Source organism: Leptonychotes weddellii, chromosome 9 (assembly GCF_054177405.1).
Source record: "Leptonychotes weddellii isolate Sample4059 chromosome 9, ASM5417740v2, whole genome shotgun sequence".
NCBI classification, from domain to species: Eukaryota; Metazoa; Chordata; class Mammalia; order Carnivora; family Phocidae; genus Leptonychotes; species Leptonychotes weddellii.
Genome location: NC_138377.1, coordinates 89116949 through 89137744, shown reverse-complemented (window position 1 = coordinate 89137744; position 20796 = coordinate 89116949). Strand labels below are relative to the sequence as shown.

Genomic DNA, 20796 nt, shown 5'->3' with positions numbered 1-20796 from the left:
CTGAAAAACAAACTGAGGGTTCTAGAGGGGAGGGGGTGGGGGGATGGGTTAGCCTGGTGATGGGTATTAAAGAGGGCACGTTCTGCGTGGAGCACTGGGTGTTATATGCAAATAATGAATCATGGAACACTACATCAAAAACTAATGATGTAATGTATGGTGATTAACAACATAATAAAAAAAAGATGTAATGTGTATATATATATAAACAATGGAATATATATATACACACACACACATATGTATACACACAATGGAATATTATGCAGCCATCAAAAAATGAAATCTTGCCATTTGCAACAATGTGGATGGAACTAGAGGGTATGATGCTAAGCAAAATAAGTCAATCAGAGAAAGGCAAGTATCATATGATCTCACTGATACGAGGCATTTGAGAAACAAGACAGAGGATCATAGGGGAAGGGAGGGAAAAATGAAACAAGATGAAACCAGAGAGGGAGACAAACCGTAAGAGACTCTTAATCTCAGGAAACAAACTGATGGTTGCTGGAGTGGAGGGGGGTGGGAGGGATGGGGTGGCTGGGTGATAGACATTGGGGAGGGTATGGACTATGGTGAGTGCTGTGAATTGTGTAAGACTGATGAATCACAGACCTGTATCTGTGGGGGAAAAAAATGCATATAAAAAAAAAACTGGGCCAAAGACCTTAATAGACACCTCAGCAAAGAAGATATACAGATGGCAAATAAGCATATGGAAAGATACTCCACATCATATGTCATCAGAGAAATACTAGAATAATGTACCTAAGTATGTTAATGTTGTTAGAAACCCAGATTTTTTGTATAAGAAAACTCAAGAAATAATTGTAAAACATCAAAAAAGTTACATAAAAATCTTTTTTCCCAGTTTTATTGAGATATAATTGAGAAATAATTGACAAATAACATTGTGTTAGTTTAAGGTATACAAAATGATTACACACACACATACACTTACCACAGTAAGGTTAGTTAGCATCCATCACCTCACATGGTTACAAGGTTTTTCTTCTTGAGATGAGAACTTTTAAGATCCATTCTCTTAGCATCTTTCAAATATACAATACACTATTTATTTTTAACAATAGTCACCATGCTATGCATTATATCTCCAGAACTTATTTATCTTATAAGTAGAAGTTTTTACCTTTTGACTACTTTTACCCATTTCCCCCACCCTCTTCCCACCTCTGGCAACCACCAATCTGTTCTCTGTATGAATGAGTTCAGTTTTTTTAGATTCCACATATAAGACAGCATTTGTTTTTCTGTCTGACTTATTTCATTTAGTAAAAGACCCACCGTCAAAGTCCATCCATGTTGTTGAAAAATGGTAGTATTTTTTCTTCTTTATGGTTGAATAATATTCCATTGTATATACATAATCACATTTCCTTTATCCATTCATCTGTCAATGGACACTTAAGGTTGTTCGCATGTCTTGGCTGTTGTAAATAATGCTGCAGTAAACAAGGGGGTGCAAATATCTCTTTGAGATATTGATGTCCTTTCCTTTGGATATATACCTATAAGTGGAATTATTGGGTCATTTGGTAGTTCTCTTTTTAATTTTTTGAGGAACCTTCCTACTATTTTTCATAGTGGCTGCACCAATTTATGTTTCCTTCAGTAGTGCAGAAGTCTTCCCTTTTCTCCACACCCTGGCCAACACTTGATATTTCCTGTCTTTTTAATGATAGCCATACATAAAATCTTATAACATTACATTTAAAATATCAGTATAAATTCAATATTTTGTTTCCTTTTTTAAAAATCAAATTTTCCTAGCTTTGTTAATTGAAAAAGTATGAAAAAGCTACTAATCCCAATCACAACAAACCTCTTACTCTCAAATTGTGGTTTCTAAATACCATAAGGAATCAGGACTCCTTGGAGGAATGATTAATTACAGGTATGGGATAGGAAATTTATAACATGTCTCTCAAATGTCTTATGCCTAAAAGGAAGGGAGTTATTAAAGACTAATGGGTCAAGGCGCCTGGGTGGCTCGGTCAGTAAGCGACCGACTCTTGGTTTCAGCTCAGGTCATGATCTCAGGGTTGTGAGATTGATCCCTGTTTCAGGTTCCAGGCTGAGCGTGGAGTCTGCTGAAGATTTTCTCCCTCTGCCCCTCCTGCTCATGCTGTGTGTGTGTGTGTGTGTGTGTGTGTCTTAAATACATAAATAAATAAATAAGTCTTAAAAAAAAAAAGACTAATGGGTTCTGTCAAAGGGATACAGGAGCAAACATGAAGGAGCTTCCTTGGCTAAGGATGGGAAGATTTTGGCATCAAAAATAGTAATGCTTTCTACTAAATGAAAAACACTGATTGATTACATAGATTCCATAATGATAACAACAAAAAAGGAGAAAGCCAACAAACAAAAACACCCTAGGAGACATCATTGAAGGTAATTAGGACAATAGCTTCTTACTTTAAAAGGTGTCAATCATATGCAAAGATTAAACATTTATCTTGTCTTTTATGTATGAACAGTATATTGGGGTAATCAAATAGCCTTAGGGAATGAGTGAAAGGTTTTTGTTACAGAAAAATTCCACATAGTGAAAGTATAAGAAATAATAGAAACTCAGCATTTTTAACCTCTAATGAATAATAGATTTGGGCACTAATCATCAATGGATAAAATCATTGGATGATAAAACCATTAGATAAAATTTTGTTGGAAACTTTACAGTAAAGGAAGCCCTAACCTCACTGATCAGTCTTAGCATCAGGCTGTGCATGCCTCTTCATATGATACAGTTATGAAGTACAGGTTATGACTATAAACTATTCTTGCCAAAGAATTGAACCTGAATCTAATCACACCTTTAAAGTTAACTTCCATTTGGAGGGAATATGAGGGATAAATTGAATTGAACAATCAATTGGCATGACAGGGAAATAGATAAGTCCAAAATGTTGAATCTTCTGTAGTACAATACACTTGGTTTCTTCACAAGTCAGTTACCTGAAAAAAATAATAAAGACAAGAGAGGAGAGACAATTCTAGATTGAGACTTTATTTAAAAAGAGAAAAAATGGTTTTGTGGATCCCATAAAACCAAATGCAAAAACATTTTTAAAAACTGGAGAAATCTACACATGCCTAAGTCTTAGATGATATCAAGAAAATTTTACATTTACTCATGTGTATAAAAATGATATGGTTATGTAAGAGAATGTCATATTTTCTATAGAGATGCATACTAAAGTAAGTAGTGCTAAAATGACATGATGTCTGGGATTTGCTTCACAAAATTTACTGAGGGGCGCCTGGGTGGGTCAGTCAGTTAAGCATCCGACTCTTGATTTTTGCTTGGGTCATGATCTCAGGGTCATGAGATTGAGCCCCGCATTGGGCTGGGTGTGGAGCCTGCTTAAGATTCTCTGCCTCGGGCACCTGGGTGGCTCAGTCATTAAGCGTCTGCCTTCGGCTGAGGTCATGATCCCAGCGTCCTGGGATCGAGTCCCGCATCGGGCTCCCTGCTCGGCAGGAAGCCTGCTTCTCCCTCTCCCATTCCCCCTGCTTATGTTCCTGCTCTCGCTGTCAATCTCTCTGTCAAATTAATTAATTAATTAATTAATCTTTAAAAAAAAAAAGATTCTCTGCCTCTACCTCTGCCCCTCCCCCCTAAAAAAAGCTATAATTTACTGAGAGAGGGAGAGAGAGAAGAGGAAAGGAGGAGGAAAAACAATAATTACAACAGAGATGATGAAGACAGAGTGAGGAAAAAAGGGGGGAATTAGGGGCGCCTGGGTGGCTCAGTCATTAAGCATCTCCCTTTGGCTCAGGTCATGATCCCGGGGTCCTGGGATCGAGCCACGCATCGGGCTCCCTGCTCAGCGGGAAGCTTGCTTCTCCCTCACCCACTCCCTCTGCTTGTGTTCCCTCTCTCGCTGTGTCTCTCTCTGTCAAATAAATAAAATCTTTAAAAAGGGGGGGGAATTAATCATAGCTATAAAAAAATAAACTGAAGAAAGACTCAAGTGCTCACATCCTTAGGAATCAACATACCATGTAGATTCAAAAAATGTATATTCTTCTCATGAAATAACAAACTTGAGCATGGATATATGTGGGCTTTTTTGAGGGGGGAGGGGCAAAGGGGGAGGAAGAGAGAAAATCTCAAGACTTCACACCGCAGAGCCTGACACAGCGCTCTGTCTCCCGATCCTGAGATCATGACCTGAGCTGAAATCAAGAGCCAGACACTTGACCCACTGAGCCACCCAGGTGCTGCCATATGTGTTATTTTTTAGCCAACAAATAGAGAACCTATGTTCTTTTCAAAAACTCCTAAACTTTGACTATACTTGGCAATTGGTCACAAAGAAATACTGACTCTACTGGTTGTTTTTTTAGTGGTAATGTTCTGGAAATTTGATTTGCATATTTATCTTAAATTGTACTTTGATACATTTTCTCTCTCTGTCTCTCTCTCCCCCTCCTCTTTCCCTCTCTGTCTCTGTCTCTCAATCTCTCTCTCTCTTGCTCTCTCTTGGGCCTCCACTTCAAAAACATGGTTATTCTGCTGGCACTGGGCAAAACGTGGTAATATTACAGTTAAAGCAAATCCACTCACCAAAACTGAAGGAGTTTTAACTGTGTCTTTTTACTCCTCCCCAAATTTACTTGGCTCTCTTTCACACTTACTGTTCCAGAATAACTTTATGTCCAGTTTGTCAAGTTGTATGAACTATCCCGCTGCCATTTGTTTGGGATTGCATTGATTTTTGTAAAGATAATTGTTGAGATAATTGATATGTTTATAACATTGTATCTTCTCATCTAAAACAAACAAGGTATGTCTCTACTATTCTGGTTTTTATACCTCTCAATACATTTTATAGATTTTTTTTTCATGTTGTCCTTGCACACTTCTTTTCTATTACTGTGAACGGGCTTTTTAATAATTATATATTCTGATTAGTTATTGGTAATATATGGAAAGCTCTTGATTTTCATATATTGCTCTTATATCTGGAAAATTTGTTATAATTGTTTAAAAACTCATTGGAACTAAACAAATCTTTATCAATAGAGGAATGATTAATCAAAAAATATGGTTTATGGGACATTATGCAACTCTTTAGAAATTATATGTATATTAAAAAAAGAAAAGAAATTGTAGGTATATAATATATGGTGAGAGAGAGAACCATCTCCAAAATAAAGTGGAAAAAAGCAAATAAGCAAAAAAAAAAGTTGTATAGTATGGTCCAAGTATGCAAAACTACTACATTTAGTTATATGCATATGCAATGTATATTTGAATAAGGTCTGGAAAAATGCATTCCACTGTTAACAGTAATTACTCTTGGGTTGGAGAGTAAAGGAGATTTTTCACTTTTCTACTATAATATTTTTGTATTGATTTTTTTCCTAAAACATGAATTTATACAATGCTTTTGTAATTAAAAATTAAAAGGAAAATGTAAAAGTAAGATGCTGGGAAATAGGCAAGTTGATAAAGATTGACATGGAGGAAGCTCCAGGGAGAGTAGATATAAGTCCATAGAAAACTCTCATGGGTCATTAATTTCTACAATATTTTTAAAGTCACTTCCATTTGGCTTTAGAAAATCTGTGACTCTACACAACCTGTCAAGAAGTATTACCAGCATCTATTAGAGCAGAAAATGAAGATAAAATGTAACACAACTGTTCAATGAAATCAGTGGAGACATCTCTCCCTGATGTTTATCTACCTCATGTGATTTCTCCCACGCAAGGGCTATGGACTAGTGAAAGACCTAAATAAATTAGCTGGCTAAATGAATTGGGTAATTTTCCTTCTAGCCCTCTCTCATTGCCAGATGGAAACCAGATGAGACCAGCCTCTATTTCCTAGGTCTTCCTAGTGTCTAGAGTTTCTATATGGGAAACTTTTCCAACCTGAATGTAGAAATGGGAGCTTTGTTGGTCTACCTGTATCAGGTAGGTTGAGGCATCCTTGTTTGCCTTGAAGTGAGGCTCTTTCTTGGCTTGCATATGAGATCTTTATAAAAGGCCCTTGCCTACTTCATATCACTGTAAATACTTATGCCATGCTTCTAGTGTAGTGAGAATTATATCTTAAGTTGTGACATAAGCAAGTTTTGGCAGATGTGTGACCTGGACTTTTATTTATTTATTTATTTATTTAAAGATTTTATTTATTTATTTGAGAGAGAGAGAATGAGAGACAGAGAGCACGAGAGGGAAGAGGGTCAGAGGGAGAAGCAGACCCCCTGCTGAGCAGGGAGCCCGATGCGGGACTCGATCCCGGGACTCCAGGATCATGACCTGAGCCCAAGGCAGTTGCTTAACCAACTGAACCACCCAGGCGCCCTGGACTTTTATTTTTATAATGTGTTAAATGGACATCAGTGGTAGAGAGTAGTAGATCACCTAACGTGGTGTCTAGCGGCATTTCTCAAACTAATGTAAGAATCACCTTAGGATGCTGATTGAGTAGGTCTGGGGTAGACCCTTGAACTTGCATTTCTAAGAAGCTCCCAAGTTATGTGGATGTGGCTTGTCCAGGAATCACACTTGAAGTAGCAAGAGAGTACAGCACATGCTTGTTACTCAATAAATACTTGTTGAATGATTCCTCTTCTGTCCTAACACCCAGAAATGTGAAACTTCCTGTAGAGACACACCCCCACACCCCCTCTTGTACTCTGTGTTAGATGGTGAGGAGTTTTTACTTTCTCAGAAGCTAACAAGGTCAAGCTATTATGATTTACATACTTCCAACCCCATCCTGATATTCTGCCCACATGGAGGCACGACCCAGGGTTGTTTTCCATATAGACAACATTTTTGTGTGCACTCTGATCTAGTCACCCTTTCCTAGCCCAATCTGGTGTAATTAACAATCTGCCCAGTGTGCCCCACTGGGGCTGTAGGTCAGCATCACAGACAAGACCAAGAGGGAAACGAGAGGCCCCTTCTGCAAGACCCATTTCCCCCAGAGCCACAGCCCCTCCCCTCCTCTGTGGTAGGGAGTTACTCAAGCAATAAATTGGTTCACAAAGCTTAACAAACCAAAAAATAAAAATCAAGCCACATGAGAACTCCAACACAGAGGTCCCTTAAACTGAGCAAGAATTAAAAGTTAACCAGACTCATCGCAGACACCCGACTCCAAGATGACATCAGTTGTACCAGTGAAGGAGAAGCAGGTCATGGATGTCAAACTAGGATTGCTGCTAAACTGGATACTGATGTGGGATTTCACCCCTAAAGGCATTGCTGGAGCATTTCAAAAAGGTTACTACTGTTATCACAAGTATGTCAGTGTAAAAAAGGGAGCATCGCTGAGATTTCTATGGTGCTGGCAGTTTACGTGCTTTTCAACTACTGCCTTTCTTACAAGGAACTGAAACATGAGTGACTGTGCAAGTACCACTGAAGTGGGCCCAGTGTGAAGGGCACACTCTGCATTCCTGAACGTGACCTTTGCCTGACACCCCTGAATCCTTTTGTATTTGAATTGAGAACTACCACCCGATAAAAGATGACTGGTACATGAAAAAAAAAAAAAAAAAAAGTTAACCAGACTAGTGTCTTGAGAAATCTATTGCCTGGTTTTCCCTTTCACCAGAAAAAAAAAGTGTTTGCCTATTGAGCTATAGCAAAAATACCTCATAAATTAAAATCTCAACCTTGGTCCTTTGGAATGGATATTTTCCTTAAAGTAGGATCAAAAGCCAAGTTGGAAAATGGTTGAAATATGTATGTTGAAATATTCTTTTGGAATGAAATAGGCATGTTTTGGACAGATGTCAATGTTAGTTTTATTGTATGAAACCGTGTTTAGTATTTTAGGAATTGTTCAAGATCACTGGATTGTGTAGACAGAAAAATTCTGTTGTTTTATGATCAATTTAACATTTATTCTCAATTTAACAGTTATTCTTATTCATTGGCTACTCAGCTGGGGACTCTAGGCTTACAATGTTAGCAGGATTCACTTGGGGATTCTAGCATGTACACATTAGCTGAATACATTGGGCTGTGATTTGTAGCAAGAGCCTGGTTTTACAGGGAGCATTTTCCACCCACCCACAGCTTCATGGTGATGTTGAAATCTGTCTAGTCGGTGCAGGATCAGTAGCTTAAGGAGCTAATGAATATTCATTTCTTTTCCCTGGGTACAAAGTAAAATAACTAGTAATTAGTATAATATTTAATACTTCTATTCAAAATAAATAAATCTTTTGTAAAAAAAAAACTAATTATTATAATGTAGCAAATTCCGCATATGTAACTGGAATTGGATGTGGTGTTTTGAAAATGCTTCTAAGCCCTCATTTACATATTTTGAGATTAGTTAATTATTCCCCTTGTATGCATAAAATAGAACTGTAAATTTCTACCTGCATTTATTATTCATTTTTCTATCTCTCAGGTTTAGCTGATTGTAATATTTAAATTTTGCATTTTCTTGATACTGAAGATATTTGTATTTTGAAGTAATGTTTTGAATTTGGATTTGTTCTCATTCTCCCTTTCTCATGTTGCATAGATACAGGATGCAGTAGCCTACAGAAGTTCCCAAATGGTGTTTCTTATCTGATCCTAGGTTTATGCGGCAAGGTTTAGCTGTTCCAGTTTTTTAAAATATACATCTTTGAACATGTAATACATGGTAGACACTATGTAGGGTACTTTCACAATTGTCATCATTGTTTTTTATCCTACAACACTTGTGTGGGATTTGTTTTTCTACCACTGTTCTGTAGATAAACTGAGCTCAGTGAGTTTAGTTAACTCCCTTCATGCAAAGTGTAGAATTCTAACTTCTCATCTGAGTCCAAATCCAGTTTATACCACAACTACGAGTTTTTGATGTCTCTTCTGCTAAGGGGAGAAAGGTTTGGAGGAGGTGATGATATGCTTGTATGCAAATGAAAATTCACCAGGGTGTCATCATGGGCTTGGGTACTTGTGAGTGCCAACCTCTGCCAGGGCACAGGGACGGCCCAGGATCAATAATCTTGCAGGCAAATACTTTTTTGGCCTGCGGCAAAAAAGGAAACTTCTCATATGCAGCCTGGATGTCTCTCAGTGATGCTGGCTAGTGCCTGGCAGAGAGAATTTACTTTCTTGTCCACATGTGAATGGATAGATCTATGTCAGATACAGTCACAATCCTTGAAGACCTAGGTAATTCATTGTGCTGCTCCTCCATTCTATGGAAAAATGCAAATGCTGACTTGCAGGGAATTTGTAGGACTCATCTGGGGTGGGGAGCAAATGCAAGGCCTTTATTTTGATTCTTTTGAGAGATTCCCAGGACAACTAGAATAAAATTCAGACCTTGTGGCCCCAGGTGGCCAAGCTACTGCCTGTCTCTTCTAGCTCCTGGTGTGTTTCCCTTCTCCCCTGTGCTCAGCGCAGGCCAACCACACTAGTCTCCCTCTTTCTGTTCCCCTAATTTGCAAATTTGTTCCTGCCTCCAAACCTTTGCATTTATTGTTCTCTCTGCTTGGAGTGCTCTTCCCTGCTGTTTCCACATGGCTGATTCTTTCTCATCTTCAGACCGTAGTTCAGATACCCCTTCACACAGAGCCTTCCTTGACCCCCCATCTAAAGGAGCCTCTCCCCATAACCCCCCCAGTCTCCCAGGAACTCATTATCATGTGACCGTGTTCAGTTGACTTCAGAGCAGTTTTGCTTCCTGAAATGATTTTTCTTTATTTTCTTATTGATGGTTTTGTTTATTGCTTTGGAACCCAGAGCAGCTCTGGCACATAGTAGTTAATAATATGTGTTTAATAATATATATGAATGAATTGATGAATAGATGAAAGTTAGACCTATAGAGTTACAAATTCTAGAGTTTGAGGGCACTGACAGGCTAATCTGTCTCAGCTTTGCACCCAATCGTCTCTATTTTATTATCTCCACTGAGAGAAAGCTCATTACTTTATAAAACAGTGTCTCCAGTACTTACACTGAGAGACAGTGTGGGACTCTGGAAATCAAGTCAAACTCATCTTAATTCAAATCCAAATCTGTTACAAACTAGCTGTGGACCATGATTGGGTTAGTTAACTTTGCTGTGTCCTGTTTTCTCATCTCAAAAGGGGGGTTACAATATCTACCTGGACAAAGTGCTGTGACCAATAAATGAAGCCACGTATACAAGTGTATAGACATGGTATATAGGAGGTTAGCATGTCAAAAGGGTCAAATCAATGTTAATTTTCTTCTTTCTCTGTTCTCTCTGCCAATTTGTCCTGTACTGTGCATCTCATGCATAGTCACATCTGATCCTACCTTTGAGCTAGGCACACTGCGTCAGTCCTGTTTTACAGATGAGGAAACTGAAGGTTGTGCTATTTAGTGATTTGCCCAAAGTTCTCCTTCTAAGAAATGGTTCAGTCACCGTGTGGCCAATTCTCTTTCCATCTCACCAAAGCTACCTCTTTCTCCTGTCCCCAAAACTGAACAGTGAAACGGGATGATGAAATGGAAGGAAGCCAATCCATTGGCCAGTTTAACTCTCAGAATGGCAGGGGCATCTGCTTCATCCCCAAGGGCAGCACAGCCTACTAGAACCTGAGGGCCTGTGCTGAGGAGATGTGTATACATGTGCAAAGGAGGAGGCCTCCACCTCTTGTGCTAGGACTCTAGTCCCCCACCTTTAGTGATCACAGTCCAGCTACTAGTTAGTTCGGGCCTTGGCCCTGAAATGAATGAAGTTACTGTTATCACTTGTCACTTGCAGATTGTTTCTAGGTACTGTGATGTTTCAGCTATAGTTGCTGGGTATTGTGTGGACTAATTAGGAAGTGTGGTCATTTGGAAGGCAACAGAGCAATTAGGAACATGGGTTTAGAGCCAGACTTGAGTTCAAATTCTTATTCCATAATATATCAACTGTATGACTTTGTGCAAGTTAATTTCTGGATTTTCTGTTTGCTCCTGTATGAGAGGACTAATTCCATCTACCTCACAAGATTTATTTGGAGAATTAAAAATGTCCAGCACATGTCACCTTGTAATACATGATAGCAACTACAACTATCCCCTTTTCCTACGGATAACATTATCCTCTGGGTAGAGAGTTAAGGGACATGGTTGGAAATATCTAAGGGCTCATACCATGACCCATTGTAACAGGGCCAAAGTGTGGAAGTTCTCCTTGTTTTCCACTTGTGTTTTCTGAGTGTGGTAAGTGAATTCTGGGGGAATTAGACAGTTTACTTCTGAACACTTAGGGTGGAAGTAATGTGAGTAATAAATATCCTCTCCTCCCCAAGATCTTACTGGTCATTATTCTCTAATCTAATTAGAATGCCAGATGCAGATCCATCCATCTTCATCAAGAAGCAATGGTAAACTGGGGAAAACACTTACTGAAAAGGCAGGATGGATTTTCCATGAAGTAGCCAAGGTTGAAACTTAGAAACTTGAGCTAACATCCAGAATCACATGTGAGAGCTGTGTTGTGCTTTCTTCTCACATATGCATGTCTACATACTTGCTTTCCTTTTAATAGTCAATCAAATGTCTATGTTAGAAATATTTATAAGGTTTCTAGAGTATATGCTTGTTTATGTTGTTTTCCTCCTTCAGCATGACAGGAAATCATCCAGACTTTTTTGGGTTCCCACTCCCACAACCCTCAAAGTTTCCAGGGCCTAGAATCCAGACTATAAAGGGTCATTTGTGGTCATTCATGACATCTTTGGCTTTCTGGGACATTTGTGTGGCTAATATGTCCAGATGATGTGGCAGTCAAATTATCTAACAAATGGACCCAGATATTGCTAGGAGAAAATACATAGATAAGAAAATTTTATCTCTGTTGAAACTCCAAAAGAAACTAAGTAAAACCTAATGGTCTATATGCTTTGCTCCATGGGAAATATAATTGGGTGGTGATTTGAGGACTTTGTAGAGACTGCCCAGCTCAAAATCTTTCTTTTCTAGCCCTAATATTTCATCAAAATTGCTCTATTTGAATATACCTTCCTTCATCCATCCATCCATTCATCTGTCCTTTTTCTGTTCCTTTATGTGAATGGCTGTGACTTGGTGAAAGGGGTGCTAGCTGTCTTGCTCACCATTGTTTCTCTAGCATTTAAGATATATAGTAGGAGCTCAACAATTTTTTTGCTAAATAAATGGTTGAATGGACACTTACCAAGTATCTATTATGTCCCTAGTTCTTCAGTCCTTAGAATTAAAAGTGTGTTTCCTAAACTCAGATATTTATATACTGCCTTCCCAATATTTGCCCGATCTATGAATTACTTTTTCTTCTATTTATTTGACATTTTCCTTTAAATTGACTTCTCTTTATGCTTAGCATTATCCAAAGCAATAGTATCTGTGAAATTAAGGATTTGGTGTCTATTTACAAATTTTTTCTAATTCACATTAAATTTGTAACTGTTAAAAGGTTCTTACATTGGGCGCCTGGGTGGCTCAGTCATTAAGCGTCTGCCTTCGGCTCAGGTCATGATCCCAGGGTCCTGGGATCGAGTCCCACATCGGGCTCCCTGCTCGGCATGAAGCCTGCTTCTCCCTCTCCCACTCCCCCTGCTTGTGTTCCTGCTCTCGCTGTCTCTTTCTCTGTCAAATAAATAAATAAATAAATATTAAAAAAAAAAAAAGATTCTTACATCACCTATAATCATCTCAAGGGTCTCTGTTAAAATACAAATTTTATCTGGAATAAGTTTAAACATTGTTGATCACATCTACTAGCTATGAATCTCTAAAATAAAGGGAGCCCAAGAACAGAAGTTCTACAGAGGAAAGACTTCAGAGTGGGGGCTGGTGCTCAAGGGAGCAAAGGACCTGTGTGTTCCAGATGGTAAGTGAGTACTGTGAGAAGCATCTGCAGTTGTGGTTCTAAATCTTTGTGACCTTGGTTGGGCAAATCATTTACTGAGCCTCTTGTCCCTCAGATCTTGTATGAAAGCAACAACCACAACCACCTCACCTTAGCGTTTGAAAAGCACTGAAAAAATGTGAAGTACCATTTATATCCAATAATAACTAGCAGGTGCACAATACATATTTTTAATTTATATTATCATGAGGTTGGTAAGCAATTAATATGAAGTTGAATGCCAGAAAGCAGAAAGAGGTTACAGAAAAGAGCTGGAAAAATATTTTGTTCATTTATTCACTCATTCATTTATTTATTCAGTTGTTCAATAAATACGTGACTGTGTTCTAGCCACAGAACTAGGTGCTGAGGGCATTGCCTCCAAAGACATAGTCTTTTGGGAAACACAGATAGTTACACAAACATTTGCACATATAATTATTTGATTATAACAGAGATGGATGCCACAATGATAAAAACAAAGTGCAGTGATAGGGTAAGTGGGGGGCTAACTAATCTGAGGAATTGGGGAGGCCATTCTTGCAGAAGTGACATTTAAGCCAAGGCCTAAAACATCAGTAGAATTTGAGCAAATATATAAAGTACTATTGAAAACCTACTTTCCAGGGGCACCTGGCTGGCTCAGTTGGTAGAGCATGTGACTCTTGATCTTTGGGTTGTGAGTTTGAGCCCCATGTTGGTGTAAAGATTACTTAAAAGAAATAAAATAAAATAAACAAAAATAAAATAAGAATAAATGGTAGTTTAAAAAAATAAAAAAAGAAACCTTTCCAAATTTTTATGAGACTCTGTGCTCTCCTACCTTCCTTATTGCTTACTCTTTTTCACTAACCAACTAGAGCTTGACATTCTGGTGGGTTTCTCTTCTCACTCCTTTGCCAGTTGGTGGAGCACATTGGCTGCCACTGCCTTGAAAAAGAATCTGAAAGTGTGGCTCCAGGAAAGATCACAGAACTCAGAGAATTTCACAAGCAAAGCACTAATGAGAATATGTCTCTATTCCTAATTATAAAGAATTAACTGTTAAAAATTTAGTGTTTCTACTTCTTGTGGGAATTCTCTTTGCCAGAGAAAAGAGCAAATGTGGTAGGCATAGATTTGGAGTTTGTAAATGTAGGAGGGTGAGAGTATGAAATCTATAACATGGCAGACATGTTAAGTGTAATATATAAATATACTGAGCACATCAGGCCCCTGAATCCTAATGGGGTTTTCCTTGACAGGCCAGCTAAGAGAAGGGGACATTAGCAGGCCATCAATGAAAGGAACAGTTATTCTGCTCATATTAGCCCAACTTCCCCCTTCTTGTGACCCCCAGAATGCTTCATTTTGTTTATTTTTCTTTAGTTGATTTGGTCCTTCTTTTTAAACAGTGAATACGATACATATTTATTGTAGACAGAAATAGCAAATACAGATTTGTAAAAGAAAGTGAAATAAAAATTAGCTATTATCTCACTACCCAGGAAATACAGCTGTATTTTGTGGTATATAAATTTATATATATAGGGATATATATAATTAATTTGAGATCATACTGATGTCACACTGTTGATTATCAGTCTTTTGCAAATTGTTTCTTTTTTCTAACATTCAGCAATGAGTGACTTTTAGAATAAACCTTAGGTCTTCTATGAAGCCAAGTCTCCTAAAAAATCATTTGAGGAGATTATTCATCCTAATAACCCAGAGTGCACAATCCCTCTCAGGAGCGTTTGTTAACCATAGGGACTAATAACAGGCCTCTACTGCAGTGCTATACAAGGAACTGCTTATGTGGTTGCTTGGGGACTGCTGGGGTTGAGGAGCATTTTTGCATAGTTGCACAGGAATGTGTCACTTAGGCTTTTCCCCCTTCCTTTCTCTTTAGTTTTCAAAAGCAGAGAAATTGCAATACCCTCAAGCAGAGAACCAACTTCAGCTGTAGTTGATAGGAGCTCAGTATTTTGGAGGACAGCAAGAAAAAATACATTCCGCATGAATTTATAGATTAATAAAGATGAATTCAAACTCTTAGTGACATGGTAACTATATGCCAGAGTTAAAGCATGGGGCTAAACTCTGTGAGCTGCAGTTGGGTTGTTTCTCCTGTTTGATGTTTTGAAGATGGTTCACAACACTACCATACTGTAAACATGCTCAGATTAGATGGCTTTGCTTTCCTATTCAAACACCAAGTGCTTCCAGACTCCTCAACATCCCCTGCCTAGTTTATACCACCTCCCCAACATTCGGGGACTATTATGCTCTAAACTTCCAGACATGGACCCATCAGAGGGGAGAGCTGCTATAGAAGGGACTAGTGGCAAAGGGCTCATGCTGATCAGGGATGAGTTTGTTACGGAAATGATGCAGTTAGTATACCTGTTGGGGAAGGAGGTGATTGCTACATTTTTCTCACAGTGCCCATGCTGGTTGATTAAAGCAGAGAAGGAATACAACATTGATAAGCAAATGCAGTATGGCATACTAGGGGGAGAACAGAATAATAGCCTTGCCAAGGTTCCTAACTAAGGTTGAACTTGGTTTGAGGTCCCATTAAGACTAAAAAAAAAAAAAAAGCTTTATGTCAGGAAATTTGCTCCTTTCATTATAATCTTTGTTGAAAACTTGTTGGAACTTCAATTTCTAAACCACTCATGGAAAGAGATTACAGTATTTGATTTCCAAAACAAAAACAATAAAAAGCAGTCCAAGCACATAATACATTCATTTGTCTAGCTATAACTATGGTAACTAATGTCTTTTTGACACTTACGCCAGGCATTCTCTTATTTATTATCTCATTTTATCCCAACAACAACAATCTGAAATAGGTGCTGTAGTTCTCTTGGTGTTTCAGAAGAGGAGACTGAGTCAAGAGAAAAGTTCCACCAGGCCTGGGTTGGCTCTGAAGTCCATGTTCTAAACACCAACCTCTACTACCCAACCTGAGTTCCTTTGTTTTGCATTTGTGACATTCCTGCAAGAGCAGCTGCTCTCTTGTGACACTAGAGAGATGAACTTGGGGCTCTGAAGTGCTTCTTAGCAAACTGGAGAAGCTTTGCAAAGCGCGATGGTAATGGGCCTACTCTCGGGGCTCATTTCTCTGGGCTCCTGCTGCCAGGATAGAATGAGAGATTTCACTTAGATAATCAGCTTGGAGTGGAAACGGTGTGTAAAAAGTTGTGGTGTTTGGAGATGATAAAAGCATGATTTAACAGAAGTTGTAGTTTCACTTTTCACTTGAGGTGGAGGCATCTTAAAAGGAAAAAACACAAGGGTTCAGCCTGATTAGGTTGGCTGTCTGGCTTGGGTCAAGCTCTTGACTTCTCTGAGGCTTGATTTCTTCATATATTAAATAAAAGGATTGAGCCTGATAATCCCCAGTGTGTCTCAGTGCTGAGTGTGAGTTTGGTCTTTCTGTGGGATGGCTGGGAAGTTACAGAAAGAGGGCAGCCTCTGCTTGTTCCCCTTTTTTCCGTTTTCCCCTAACTCCTCGCATTAGGGAACAACTTTTTTTTTTTTTTTTTGAGAGTCACGGTACAGACAAACTTGTCCTTTAGTCTAGAGTAAAGTATCACAGACTCAGTGGCTGTAGAGGTCAGATAGATATATATTAAAAAAAAAAAAAAAAACAAAAAACCTTAAAAACAGAGGTTAGAGCCCAGTGTATGCTCAGTACCATTTTCCTGAAAACATCTGTTGCTCCTAATCTCCTCTATGATTTTTCCACTTTTGGTAAAGACAATGGTATAGAGAAATATTTCCCTGTTATAAGAAGAAAAACTGAACAGATGCATTATGCAAGTTACAGAGAGCACAGTAGTGAGCTGGACTGGCCATGGGTTACCAGTTTGCTTTCTCTACTCTGGAGGTTGTGCATCCTAGATCAACACGTTGATGCAATGCCAGTTTTAAAATCTTGAGAGAACTGTTGTATTGATCATTTATATATACCCAGAAGTTTCCTTATGGTTTAGCTGAGATCTGCCATTCTCAAAAGTATCTATAGTTATTCTCAATTACTTGTACAAAAGGAGGGGAAGGGGATTATGGAAACTGGCAAAGATCATTCATGGGGAATATACTGCTTTTGGAATTCTCTCAGTGTCTGGAAGCAGACATGTCTTCCCAGTGTAGTATTTGGGATATATTGGGCACTCAAAAAATACTTGGGAATGAGAAGATGGATAGATATTTAATAGATGAGATAAGGCAAAGTCTTGTGTTGGTTACACGTAACCAGTTGTAGGCAAAACAGACTAAAACCCAGGTCTGCCAATTCTAAACACAGTGCTCATTCTACAGTTTCCCTGTTTTGTTTTGCTCTGCTCATGTACAGTTTAGTGCCATAAAATCATGCAACTATGAACCAATAGTCTCCTATATGCTTTCGCAGGCTCAAAAGTGTGATTTCTTCTCACAGTTTAGGGAGATACCCCAGCACTAAGCAGGAGGGATGTGTTTGCTGTCACCACAGACAGACACTTCTCCTTCGGCCATGTACACAGGGTAGATGCGTTGGGAAGAAAGAAGTGCTCTCTGTCCACCCCAACCCATCATGTTGTAAAAGAGCTGAATTATTTGGGGTCAGCAAAGTATTAAGCAGAAACCAAGTTACTAGCCCTCTCTGTGGCACCCTCTTAGAATTACTATTTAAATGTGATGCAAAATGCTTTAACTAAGGGCCAGATGCTTCTCAGATTTATCATCAGCAGAAAGCTAAAGGCTGCTCTAGCCCAGCTCACTTGTCCTTGGCATCCTCCCCCTGTGTTGTTTTTTTTTAACGGAACATCATTAGAAATAATATTTCCTGCACCACTGTTTGAGAAACACATTCTAAATGTTTTGGGACACTTGAGTGGTTTCTGAGCTATTTATTCAACACAACGGGCTGTGCAAAAGCATGTGACTTGAAGATTTTAATGAATATTACCAAGAATTAAGTCAATATTAATGTTAAGGTTCTTAAAAAAGGAGCTGTATTAGAAAATGTTCTTTTATATTATGCTTACTCGGTAGGAACATTGAGAAATGAAAGAATTCCAGGTTTTTGCTGGCTGGGGTCTCTGTCTCTCTGTCCATCATGCTGTCTTTCCTTCTCTCTTTCTGTCTCCTATCTAGTTATCAATGTTGTTATTATGAACATTTTTTTTAAAGTAGGCTTCACGTGGGGCACCTGGGTGGTTCAGTTATTTGAGCTTCAGACTCTTGATTTCAGCTTGGGTGGTGATCTCAGGGTTGTGGGATCAAGCCCTGCACTGGGCTGCACGTTTAGCAGGGAGTCTGCTTGAGATTCTCTCCCTTCCCGTCTCCGTCCCTCCCATGGGTTACCAGTTTGCTTTCTCTGCTCTGGAGGTTGTGCATCCTAGATCAACACGTTGATGCAATGCCAGTTTTAAAATCTTGAGAGAACTGTTGTATTGTTTTTATGCTGATCAATATTTGATCTGCTGATTCTCCCTGCTTGTGTGTGTGTGTGTGCGCACATGCACACGCACGCACACGCACACACACACACACTTTCTCTGCAAAATAAATAAGATTTTTTTAAAAAGTAGGCTCCATGCCCAGTGTGGAGCCCAAAGCAGGGCTTGCACTTATGACCCTGAAATCAAGACCTGAGACTGAGATCAAGAGTCAGAAGCTTAACTGACTGAGCCACCCAGGTGCCCCTATTATGAACATTTTTTAAACAAAGAAAGAATAGCCTAATAAATACACATGTACCCATTTCCCAGATTTAATAATTATCAACATGTTACCATAAGTAGTCCACCAAATTCTTTGTGCTGGAGTATTTTTTCTTAATTTAAAAAAATTTTTTGAGGGGTGCCTGGGTAGCTGTCATTAAGTGTCTGCCTTCGGCTCGGGTCATGATCCCAGGGTCCTGGAATCGAGCTCCGCCATCGGGCTCCCTGCTCCGTGGGAAGCCTGCTTCTCCCTCTCCCACGCCCCCTGCGTGTGTTCCCTCTCTCACTGTTTCTCTCTGTCAAATAAATAGATAAAATCTTAAAAAAAAATTTTTTTTGAGTAATCTCTATACCCAAAGTGGCGCTCAAACTCACAACCTGGAGATCAAGAGTTGCGTGAGCCAGCCAGGTGCCCCTGTGCTGAGTATTTTATTTTTTTAATTTTTTAAAAAAGATTTTATTTATTTATTTGTCAGAGAGTGCAAGCACAAGCAGGGGGAGTGGCAGGCAGACAAAGAAGCACGCTCCCCGCTGAGCAAGGAACCAGATGTGGGACTCTATCCCAGGACCCTGGGATCATGACCTGAGCCAAAGGCAGATGCTTAACCAACTAAGCCACCCAGGTGCCCTGTGCTGAGTATTTTAAAGAAAATTACCAATGTCATAACTTTTACCTCTAAAATTTTTAGTTCTCTAGAAAATAAGGACAGACCACTTCCTGTGTAACCACAATACTGTTCTCTCTCTCACCTGACGGAATTGTCAGAGATGCCTCAATGTCACCTATTAGCCAGTCCCTGTTTTCTCAGTTGTCCTCAAAATGTCTTTTACAGCTGCTTTGTTCAAACCAAGATCCAAGCAGGAACCACACATTACTTTTGGTTGTTATGTCTCTTATGGCTTCTTAAATCTAGAACTAAATTATACAGGAAAAAGCAAAACTAGAGACTTATGGAAGAAACTCAAGGTTAGGAATCAGTAGATCAAATTTTAGTCCTAGCTTTACCACCGAACAGCTGCCTGCCATTGAGCACAGCACTTAGCCCTCTGAGCCTCTTTGATCTCATCTATTCATTCACTTACTATTCATTCTTTCATTTAACAAATGTGTATTGAGTGCTCAGTATGGCCTAGTTCTTGCCCTAGGCACTGTTCTAGAAAGAAAGTCAGCTTCCAGAAAATGATAGAATTCCATAATTTTAATTCTTGTGGATTATCTATGTTTGGATCCATCTCTTTGTTTCCTCTCCATTTTCATGACATTGATTTATTGAGGATACAATACCAGTTGTCCTGTAGAATATATCACATTCTTGAATTGCTTGATTTTTTTTTTCCTCTTGTGATGTCATTTATCTTGTTTTTCTACCTCCTCTCTTTCCTGTAACTTGGAAGTAGTATCTAAAGGCTTGGCTAGATTTGGATGAAATATTTTTGATGAGAATATTTTATAGGTGGTGCTATGTACTTTATATGAATCTCATAAAGAGTATTTAATGTCTGGCTGTCCTAATTTTGTAGTGCTGAGACTGATCTCAGGTTTATATCACATAGCCTGATGCCCAACATGGTTTCTCCTTGTGACTGGTGAGAAATCTGGTTGGGGGAGGTCATACTTTGACACCAGCTAAATCTAATTCCCTATTAAGCTTTCCCCTAATATGCATAGATGACCCTTGTTTAAATCTGTTATTCTTTTATGGATTGCAAAAATGGTGATTTTCTAATTTTATCATTTCTTCTATATTTATTACCCAGTATTCATCCATAAAGAAGATCTTACTTCATGAACTGGGGCTTAATGGTTATTCTGAAACAGTTCTTTACCAATTTTCTTTTTCTTTCTTCCTTTCTCTCTTTTCTTTTCTTTTCTTTTTTTCTTTTCTTTTTTCTTTTCTTTTCTTTTCCTTTCTTTTCTTTTCCTTCCTTCCTTCCTTCCTTGCTTTTTTTTTTCCTTAGAGAGCAGATGTAGGGGCAGAGGGAGAGGTGGAAAGAGAGAATCCCAAACAGGCTCCACACCCAACACAGGACCCAGTGTGGGGCTTGATCTCACAACCCTGAGATCAGAACCCTAGCCAAAATCAAGAGTCTGATGCTTAAATGACTGAGCCACCCAGGTGCCCCAGTTCTTTACCAATTTTCAGAGTAAGGAGTTGGTATATTGGCCAACCCCACTGATAATAAGTGGGGATTTTGTTTGCTTGCTTGCTCTTTTTGAGTATTGTGATGGACTCATGGATATTTAGATAT

General features: G+C 38.8%; 1 long non-coding RNA gene and 1 pseudogene across 1 annotated transcript in view; both read left to right on the top strand.

The window, feature by feature from the left end:
• Positions 1–20796, top strand: part of LOC145723532 (uncharacterized) — a 129610-nt gene that overhangs the window by 83566 nt on the left and 25248 nt on the right. The window lies entirely within an intron of this gene.
• Positions 4809–9529, top strand: LOC145723531 (ATP synthase F(0) complex subunit f, mitochondrial pseudogene; annotated as a pseudogene).